Raw genomic sequence first — 10,722 nt, forward strand, 5'->3', positions numbered from 1 at the left:
CTGTGAGGAAATTTCATTCTATCCAAATTACAGCATGAGCATGAAGGACCAGAAAGGCATAGTACTGTATGTATGCTAGCCCTCTTCCCTTTGTTTAGTTCAAGAGTCTGGGCAAGAGCAGCTAGTTTTGCTAGCTAAGAGATTATTCCCAAGGAAAGATTATTCCCATGAGCTCTCTATGACTTTTGCTGGGAATACCACCATGTATCCTGCCCTCCAAACACTTTGTCTACAAAGGAGCTCCCATCTGTGAAGAACATCCAGTCTGAATTCTTTAACAGGTGGCCTCTCAAATCTCCCCTTGTGGCATACGTTTCTAATATCACCTGGCTACAATCATGGGTTAGTTCCTCTTTGTTCTTCTGGGAGAAAGGTAGAAATGTTTAGAGGAGGACCGGCTCTTATTTGAATGGCAGGTCCTACCAGCAGCATAGTCTGATATTTCAAGAATCAGCTGTCTGAGAACCAGAGGCTTCCTTTGGAGGAGAGCAGCTCAGAGATGTGATGAAGAGAGTACATGGTCAAGTCATCACCTAAAGCAAGCTTGGTAGCCTCTGGAACTAGCAGGGCAACAACAACAAATGCCTGAAGACCAGGCTGGTCAGCCCTTGGCTGCTATATCTAGTTCTTCGCTATAGCCCTTTGGTTTTGGTCAGTACTCCCAGGGCCACCCCTCTTTTACACATCGCATACAGATTAAAGCAGTGGTGGAGAACCTGTGGCACATATACCTCAGAGGGCTATTTGTATCATTGAAAGCTCTAAAAGGTTCATCATCACTGGATTAAAAGTTCTTTGTTAGGGAGGCTAAAGGCCAGAGCCCTGAGGAGAGACTTTTTTCTTTTTCTTTTTTTCATTTATTTATTTATTTTGGTTTTGGGGGGACAGGATCTCACTATGTTGTCCAGGCTGGCCTGGAACTCACTGTGTAATCCAGGCTGGCCTCAAATGCATGGCAATTCTCCTCAGCCTCTCAAGTGCTGGGATTACAGGTGTGTGCCACCATGCCTGATGGAAAAATTTTTAATGCTCAAAAGCCTAGCCTTCCTTTGGATTTCTGTGCCAGGATGTGGGATTTTTGTGCCTGTGTATCTTTGATCCTTTGATAAAATGGGTGAGCTATTTCCCCATATTCTGGGATCCATAGCCTACAGAAGTCAGTGATACTCGGAAATCCTCTTCGCTATTTTAAAGTTTTTGAGATAGGGAAGCATAAGGTGGACTCAGACCCATCTTTACTCAAAACTCTAGAGCCCTCAGATATAATAAGGCCCAAATATTGTACAGAGGACTGGCGAAGGTGAGCCTTATTTTTAGAGACTTTATATCCTCTGTCTCCTAGAAAATTGAGGAGGGCCTAGGTTGACTTTTGGGAATCTTCCTTAGTTGGAGCACATGCTAAGAAATAACCTACATACTGCTGAACCTTAGTCTTAGGATAGGAGAAGTCAGAAAGGTCTCAAGACAAGGCCTGTCCAAACAGGAGAGGACTATCCCAGAATCCCTGGGGAGTCTCACCTTTAATGATATTTTTTAGCCCTTCTCTGGCCTCCGGCCTTAGGGTATGTTTCCCCTGATGCGGGAAGGAGGCTGAGTGCTTAAGATGAATTTGTGCTGGCTGAGTAGTTAGAGCCCAATTGATTTTTCCTGCTGAGCCTCATACTTCAGGGGTAGGAGATGAGTTTTTTCTGGGCTATCAGTATAGTGATGCCCATCTGAGCCAGGAGATCTCATCCTAGCAGCAGGAGAGGGCTTTCTGGAAAAAACAGAAAAAAGTGGGAAATTAGAAAAGCTCCCCAGCTACAGTTCAGCTGAAATGTGAAAAACTGAGTGACTGCCTTTCCTGACACTCTCCTAATGGCCTTGCTTATGGAGAGAGGGAGCCAGCACTGGAGCAAAGGACTGACAGTGCTGCACCAGTGTAGAGCAGGTAGTATACCATTTGTCTGTCCACTGTTAGGGTTACCCAGGGCTCCTGAAGGGTGATGATCTGGGTCCTAGTAGCCACAAGGGAAGGCTCTGGGCCTGTGCAGCCCTGCTGAACCATTATGTCAGAATAGTTCAGTCTCTGGGACCTCTGTCCTTGGGACAAACAGCCTCCCAATGGTCACCTTGGCGATTAGGACAAGGGCTGGGAAAGGCTGATTGCACTCCCTGCTGAAGTGTCTCAGCTTTCCACATTTGTAACATCTACTCATGGAAGATTCCTGGGAACCCCCAGTTGGGCGAATCTGTAGAGCAGCCCCTATTAAGGCAGTGTTCTTCCTATCCTTTCGATCCTTTTCCTTAGCCTCCAGTTTATCTCAATCATTAAAAAACCATGATGGTTATTCTTAGATTATCTAGAGTGTGGTCTTGCCCCATAGCTAACTTCTGTAGCTTTCTCCAAATGTCAGGGTTGGACTGAGTAATAAATTTATCTCTCAAAATAAGTTGTCCTTCAAACAAGTTGGGTCCCATGAAGGTATGTTTGATTAAAGCTTCCTTGAGTCACTTGAGGAAGGCTAAGGAGACTCTCTCCTTTCCCTGGATCACCATAGACAGTTTGGAATAGTTTAGAGGTTTGACCCAGGTCCTGTAAAGGCCCTCTAGTATACAATTCAAAAAATTTCTATGTCTCCAGAACCCTCATCTCACCTGGCCATAGGGATGTATTGGGGGTTCTCATGGGGATCTGCTATGAGCCGTTTGGATATGGATTTCAGTTGGTAGTTTGGCAAGATATAGTTAATCACCATAAATCTGTGCTGTTCCCAGAGCTTCCTTTCTGAGTCAAAGAGGATTTGGCTTTAAAGGAGCATCACATCTCTCCATGAAAGCTCAAAGTTATAGTATAGTTCTTTGAACTCTTCTGTATATTTATTTGGGCCCTCTGAGAACTTGCCTAGGTCTGCTTGGATCTGTCAGAGGTCTCCCAGGGGGAAAAGGACAGGAGTCTGCGTGGGAGTCCCCTCTCACCCTGGCCTGGTCACCTGGAGGGTAAGCAAAGGGAGGTTACTTGCCCTTGTCCTGTATTGAGAATCCAGGATAGGGTGCATAGAAGGGCTCTTTAGGAGGGTCCTCTTGGAAGCAGGGAGGATGAGGGCAGGATGGCCCTTCAAGAAATTATTCCTAGGAGGATGAGTGATTTCTCAAGGTTGAACGGTTAAAGGCTGTTAACAGAGCAGAGTTTATGCAACATGACCTGCAGAAGTCAGGTTTGTCTCTCAAGGCAAAGAAAGCCTGCTTATAGGAAACTGGCCATTTACCCTGCTTTTTGCAAAATTGATCTAATTCTAAGTCTGTTTTGTAATTGATACTCCTTCCCTCTGGACACTGCTCTTCATCATCCAAAGGATAGCCAGGCCAAATACAGGTACAGAAGAATATTAGGCACGCTTTCTTCAAGTCCTTAGGGTCAAACAAGTCTCATTTGTTTTGTTTTGTTTTCAGTACCAGGGTTTGAAATCAGGACCTTGCACTTGCAAGGCAGGCACAATGTCACTGAGCTAAATCCCTGGCCCCATAGTTCTCATTTCTTAAGGATGCAACCCAACAGGGAGGTAACTGGAAAGCTCTGAGTTTTAGTATTCCCCATCTATAAGAAAGGCAGGGAAGAAAGGGTGCTCTTTTTTATATCCTTTCTCTCTCTTTTCTTCCTCTCCCTGCTTACAACAGCAGGAGAGGGGACCCCACTCAATAGGCCAGTAGACATTAGTTGTGCTAGGTGTTGATACATCATCCCAGAAGGGTGTACCCAGAGCCTAATCCTCATGATGGATAATTGGGTCTGGATGGCTTGGATTTCTGAGGGCTTCCCAGGACTCATGAAAGGCCCTCCCAAGGATATCTCTCAGTCCAACTTCCAGTAGGGAGAACCAATGATACCAGGTAGTCACTTTCAGAGGTAGGGGGGCCTTAAGGAATTGATGAATATAGTCCATATCAGAATGGAACCAGTAATGGTATTTACAGTAAACAACCTGAATGAAATGTAGGAGACAGGTCTACCCTAACACCTGGTTCTGGTTGAAGAAATAGGCATCTGTGAGACAGATCTGAATTTGGCTCCCCATGAAAACCAGTGTGGTGTAACAAGACCAAAGCCTAAGAGCCTCTCCCTCAGCCTTAACCTTGTTTGCAAGATACCTTCCATAGGGAATCAGGGGCACTATTTGCCAGGTATGGGTCGCCTACATGTGGGGTTGGGGCCTGGACACCAGAGACACTGGGGACCTGAAGGGGGCCAGTATGTTGGCTAGGATCCTAACCTGTTCTTGGCCCGGTAATTCTATCATGACACATCTCAAGAAGAGGGTGTCAGCCATACTGGTGGAGAGAGAAAAGTCCAAATCTATAGCTCAACTCTGAATGGTGGCTTATGAGAGGGCTCTGATGGAGAAATCTCAGATCACCATGTAAAGGGGATATACGGAGAGCACTGAAAGAGTTTACTTCTCACCTCATGGAGGAGGGCAGGCTGAATGTGATAGACAAGTGGAGGTTTCTTTGCTGTATACCCAGTCAGGTTGTCGATACCCAGCGTCCACCAGAGGATCTTTGAGCACCCACCAGGGAGCAACTCTGACCAGTCTCACAATTGTGATACTGATTTTCACCAGCTCCACGCATTTAGATATCTGAGGGTTAGTAGGGGATTAACTAGCAGGTTGCAGGGGAACCTGTCCTGTTCTAAGTGTGCCTGGTACTCTAGCAGCTTTTAACTGGCTGCAGGGTCCTCACTATTTCTTAGAATATAAAAAGGATAGAGTGTGTGTGTCCGTTCCAGCCATTCTGCCACACTTACCCCTCCATAGAGAAGTTGAGTGCTACATTGGGCACCAAATACGTAACAAATGACTCCTCCCTCCAGTTCCTTCTTCTGCAAATAGTGAAGCATGAGATCCATGAAGAGCGGTGAGGAACCGACTGGAGGTGGTTTATTAGAAAGAACAAAGAAAAGCTCTCAATAGCCAGGAGGGGCTCCATGGGAGTAAGCCATGGAAGTGCCTACTATAGAGGCTTATATGTGGCCTTTAAGAGAATTTGGTGAGTGCACCAAAGGGGCAGTTTGTCATTGGAGGCTGCCCTCTGGTGCTATTTTCAAACTTGGCAGATACACAAGAATAAAGGAATGCAATTGCCACTGTGGCTAGGCTTCCGGTGCCAGGAAAGCAGACTTTATTAGTCCTCTATCCTTTGCACTCCAATTAGGCCTTTGTCCCTTGCACTCCAATTTCCCAAGTTTTATCCCAGTTTATTCAAGCCCCTTTCCCTAATCTGCCTATCACCTCTCTATCTCGGGTCTCAGAAGGAAGGGAGGGAGGGAGAGAGGGAGGGAGGAAGGGAGAGATGGAGGCAGTTGACCCCTCAATCTTGGCTTTGGAGCAGCAATTGGATCTGACCTAGTATTTTATAGGGATACTCTTTCCTATTAGTGAGATTTTCCAGGTGTGAACCCTACTGAAGGATAATGCATGCTTCATTTACAAGGGCAGGTAAGCCAGGCACGTTGGTGCACACCTGTAATCCCAGTATTTCAGGAGGCTGAGGCAGGAGCATCACAAGTTCTAAACAAGCCCAGGCAACTTAGTGATTTAGCTAGACTTCATTTCAAAATAAAAAAGGTCTGACGATGTGGATCAGTGTAAAGACCCTTGGCTCCACCCCCCCAAAAAGGGGCAATTGTATCCTAGCTAGTATAATATAAACAAAGTGTTGTCATAATGTGTGGTGCAGCTTTGGAGACAGACAAACCTTGTTGTCACTCCCAGCTCCATCACTTACCAAACACTTTCAGCCAAATTCCTCACCTGTAGAAAGCAGCGAGGCAGAAATTAATGATTCTCAGGATAGATTGAGAAAGACAAATGTGCTCATCGCAATTGTCTTAATGTTTCCTCCCAATTAGACCGTAAACTCTCAGAGGACAGGGACCCTATTTGTGTCATCTCTATGTCCCGAAAACTGCCAGAACCACGGCAAGCCATAGCAGCCTCAGCACAATTTTTTGCTGCTTCTGGCCTAGTGTAACAGTGTTTATTTTAAAGAGCCTTTCTTGAATCCTAAAGGTCTACAGAAATTGCTCATAAGAATCACCACAGAAGAAGGTATATTTTGCTCCACTGTGATTCTTGCCATATGATTTCAATTTGATGTTTTGTGCTACCCTTGGATAGAACCCAGCCAGAAAGAATTCTGCATTCTCCCTGCTATATTGACTTTTATCCACAGACAATTCAAGAGGCCGACTGCAGACTGGGTAGAGGTACATGGCTTTATTGACAGAAAGACTTCAGTGGAAACAACAATGGCTTCTCTTGCCACATCTGTCTCTGGCAAAGAACCACAAGTGTCATTAGAGCCCTGATCCACTGTGCTGTAGATGGGGAACTGTCTGTTCCAGTCACTAAATTGTGAATTTCTAGATGCCAGAAAATGTACTTGTTCCAATTCATCCCTCGGTATTGAAAGCATCCATAACAGAAACCAGAACATAGAGAACATTTGTCAAGCAGTCCCTGTGTCACACAACTTCCACTTGAAAGAGGCAGGATTCCATCCTATGTCAGCTTCAACCACAAAGACTATGGTTGGAGATGGGGATGTGTAGCTCAGTTGCAGAACCTTTGTGTAACATTCACAAGGCCATGAGTTTAATCCCAGCCCTGCAAAAAACAGCCCATAGCCTTAGTTCTATTGACATCACTAGATGCTGGGACTCCCTGCAGCTTCACTTGGGCATTTCCCGTGCTACTCAGAATTCCCGAGAGGCTTGTTTAGAGCCTGTTTAGAGCCTGGTGCAGAGATCAGATTATTCCTGCAACAGGTTTTTTTATTTATTTCATATGACCTGGCACCATTCTAGGTGCTGAGGATTCAACACTAAAGAAAATTGACATTGTCTCTGTCTGTGGAAGCTTGTACTCTATTTCAAAAGACAGAAAATAAACAAATGCATGACAATGCTCATTTACCAGTGTCACTTAAGTGCTTAGTACACTGCAGATGAATTAAATCAAAGTGAATGACATACCCTGTCTTATTTATCTTATATATGCAATTAATGGTAAGTGATTTTTTTTTTTACTAAAGGGAAGATTGTGTAAGCAAAACAATTGAAAAAGCTCCTTATATTTTGGGAACAAATATCTGACTAAATAGCTATTGCCTTGAGTCTCCTTCACCATAGGAAAAGGTGGCTCCTAGGCAGGAAAAAGATAGGCTTTATTAAAAATTAATAGGGAATATTTACTAAAAGCAGCCTTTGACTCTACATTTAGAGCAATTAGAAAGACAAAGAGATAGAAACCAGTCCCTAAAAGGGACCAGGTAACACAATTACCATAAGAATTTATCAGAAAGAGTTAACAAAGCTCAAGCTCTCGGAAGAAGCCAGAAACATAAAAGACCAGGATAACCAGTCCCCCTCACCAACCTCTGATAAAATTCAAAGAAGACAATGGGCAACCATCTAAGGACTCATACTTAATATGTAAAAGACACATGACTCTACATGTATACATATATGTATATTTTCACTTTAGCATCACTATATTATTACATCAGATACGCACATGTCCCCTTTACTTAATCACTAACTCTCTGGCCTTCCCACTAAGCTATATGCCCATCCCTGTTTTTGTCTTTTTATTTCTTTTTTCTTTTGAGGCAGAGTTTCTCTAAGTTGCTGTGTTGCAAAGATGAAACCCAAACTTGTCAACCTCCTACCTCCACCTTCCTGAGTGCTGGTATTAGCGGTGTGTGCCTCCACACTGTGCTGAGAGACTTGAGGATTAAAGAAAAGATAATGTTAAGAAAAATGGATCTTAATTTTAGTCCTAGAGGTCAGCTAAGGAGGAGTGGAGAAAGTAGCGTCCTTTACGTGATGGACTCGTTCAGTTCTGTCTCAGGTTCACACGACTCTGTAGAGAAATGGAGTCAAACCTAACAATGTGCTGCCGGTAGCTCTTATCGACTTTCTAAATCTAAGAATTAAAAATTGAATAGTATGAACTTAAAATAAAATAAATTATAACAGCAACAAAGATGAAATACTCAAAACTAATTGTCTCCTAATATATTTTACTATTTTCTATGCTGTTGACGAGATTTACATTTTTGTATCGGTATTGTGGAAATATTACGGAATGGTCTGCTATTGCACATCTCTTCTCAGGTATGTATTCATTGACTTCACATTAGTAGTTTGAAATAGATCATGATGGGTTATTTACACCCTATGATGGAGGGCAGGAAATCAGGGCTTGATTTATTGTTATTATTGATTGTCTAAAATTAAGGAATTGATGTAAAAATGCTAATAATGCAGATTAAACTTCAAAATATTTTGTGTCTGTATTTTGTATATGTGAGTAGAATAGCATATAAATTTGAGGAACTATATGCTTTTTATCTAACTATATATATACTTATGGTCCCATTTTACAAAGCAGTCCTTGGCTTCATTGACAAATTAGTGAGGTTTTGATATACTTTTCATTGTTTGAGTTTCATGGTACTTGTTCATGTAAAAAACCAAACTTCATGTCAGAACTACATTTGAAGAGATACTTGTTAAGCATTTACCTATATACGGCTGGTCAGTCCCCTCAACCCCCCACACAGCCCTTGCAAGTAATCTGGCATTCCAACACTGGCCAGTGGTTCCAGAGGAGTGGAGAGTGCAGGTGGCGTCAGAGGGGATGGTTAGAGAAAAAGGTATCGTAAGGCCTTGAAGCAGGGAATAGGAGGGATCAGACAGAGAAAGAAGGTGGGAGAGAAGGGGAGGGTTGGACCATTTCTATGAGTACACATGTATAAGAATGTATTTCTAATATTTAATTCATAATTACTTATTTATCAGCCAGTGCAGATTCCATGCATATCCAAAGATATACAACTGTATGTGTATGCACAGATAGATGTTCCAGCATATAAATATAATAAGTTTAATGAATTTTATTGATCTATTTTTAAATGAGTTATTACATGGACATATGAAGTAACATGTACTTACAAGGGATACTCAGGAATTTTCAAAAGCGCTAGTCAATTGTTTTCCTATTCTTTTTTACTCAAATGGACTTTTCTGAATTTCTTACCATTGGCAAAAAATAGCTATATTTTAGTTTACATATTATGTACTTTCTGAATAAGTCTGAATGTTATAAAATACCTACAGCAGTTCTACCTTGTATGTGTGTGTGTCCAAAGATTGAACCCAGGTTCTCTGCACTGAGCTATTTCTCCAGCCCTTTCTATTTTTTATTTTAAGACAGGTTCTTACTAAGTTGCTAAGTTTCCCAGGCTGGCCTCAACCTTGGGACCCTCCTGTATCAGCCTCCCAGAGTGCTGGCATTATAGGCATGGGCCACCATGCCTAGCTTCAACACTACTTCTGTGCCTAATACATGGTAGTTACTCTTAGTTTATATGTTTCTTTCTTGTCTTTTATTTGCAGTGTTGAGGATGGAACCTAGGACCTTGCACATGTTCAGCAGGGACTCTACCGCTGAGCTACTTCCCCAGTTCCTCTTAGTTTATGCATAATATATATTTATTTTTTTAAATGTCAGATGCTGTACTGGGCACTTCGAATTCAGAAAGAATTGGATAGAGTAACTGTCTTCAAAAATCTTACAGAAATCAGCAATTAAGTAAATTCAATTTGTGATCCAATATTGGGCCTCAGCGGAAGTCTCTTCCTCATGGGCATCATACTCTCTGCAGCTTCTAAGATCTCATGTATGTTAGTCTCACTCTCTGGAAAATTCTAGCTCTGCTTTGTCACCTGACCGATTCTTATTATTTGTTATGGTGCTATAATTTAGATTTGGTTTAACCCTTAAGAAGTCATGTGCTGAAGACTTGGTCCCCAGTATGGTGATACTAAGTAGTGCAGAATATTTAAGAGGTGGGATCTGGTAAAGATTGTTGAGTCCCTGGGAGATCCACCCTCCGAAGGGATTAATGCACAGTTCTCGTGGAACTCTAGTTGGTCCCTTGAGAGTGGGTTGTTATAAAAAGAGTGTAAAAAAGCCTCTTCCTCAATCTCTGGTTTCCCGTTTCACTGTCTTTTCCTTTCCTACTTGCTCCTGCCATTGCAATGTGAGCCCTTCACCAGAGGCCAAACCAACATGCCCACCAGTCTTAGTCTTCATTACTTCAAGAACTATGAATAGGGCTGGGGATTTAGCTCAGTGGTTCTGCTGCCTGCCTCGCAAGCATAAAGACCTGAGTTTGATCTCCGGTACCGGGAAAAAAAAAGAACTATGAATAATTTTTTTTAAAAAAACTATAAGATAAATAAGCCTCTTTCCTTTATGAGCACCCAGCCTGAGGTGTTTTGTACAGCTACAGAAAACAAACAAATTCAAAAGTCTAGCTTGCCCCCAGCTTAATAAGAATTGTCAAGACACCTCAAATTCCCCCATTGCTTTTAGCAGATACCACCGTTCATTGTACTTTCATGTTGTGTTATTTGTCTCCCACAACACACTGAGCTCCACAAGGAGTGAGACCAGTCATGCTCACTTCTGAACACTAATGCCTTCTTCCTAGTACCTGGCATACTATGTGAAGAAAAGGACTGTAGCAGCTAGAAGACTCTGTTCATAGGAATAAAATGCAGTTTAAAATAGTGCATCCAGGGCTGGGGATCTAGCTCAGTGGCATCATGCCTGCCTGGCAAGCACAAGGTCCTGAATTCAATCCCTGGTACCAAAAAAAAAAAAAAAAAAG

Source organism: Fukomys damarensis, unplaced genomic scaffold (genome assembly GCF_012274545.1).
Source record: "Fukomys damarensis isolate Sample0158 unplaced genomic scaffold, DMR_v1.0_HiC HiC_scaffold_39, whole genome shotgun sequence".
NCBI lineage: Eukaryota > Metazoa > Chordata > Mammalia > Rodentia > Bathyergidae > Fukomys > Fukomys damarensis.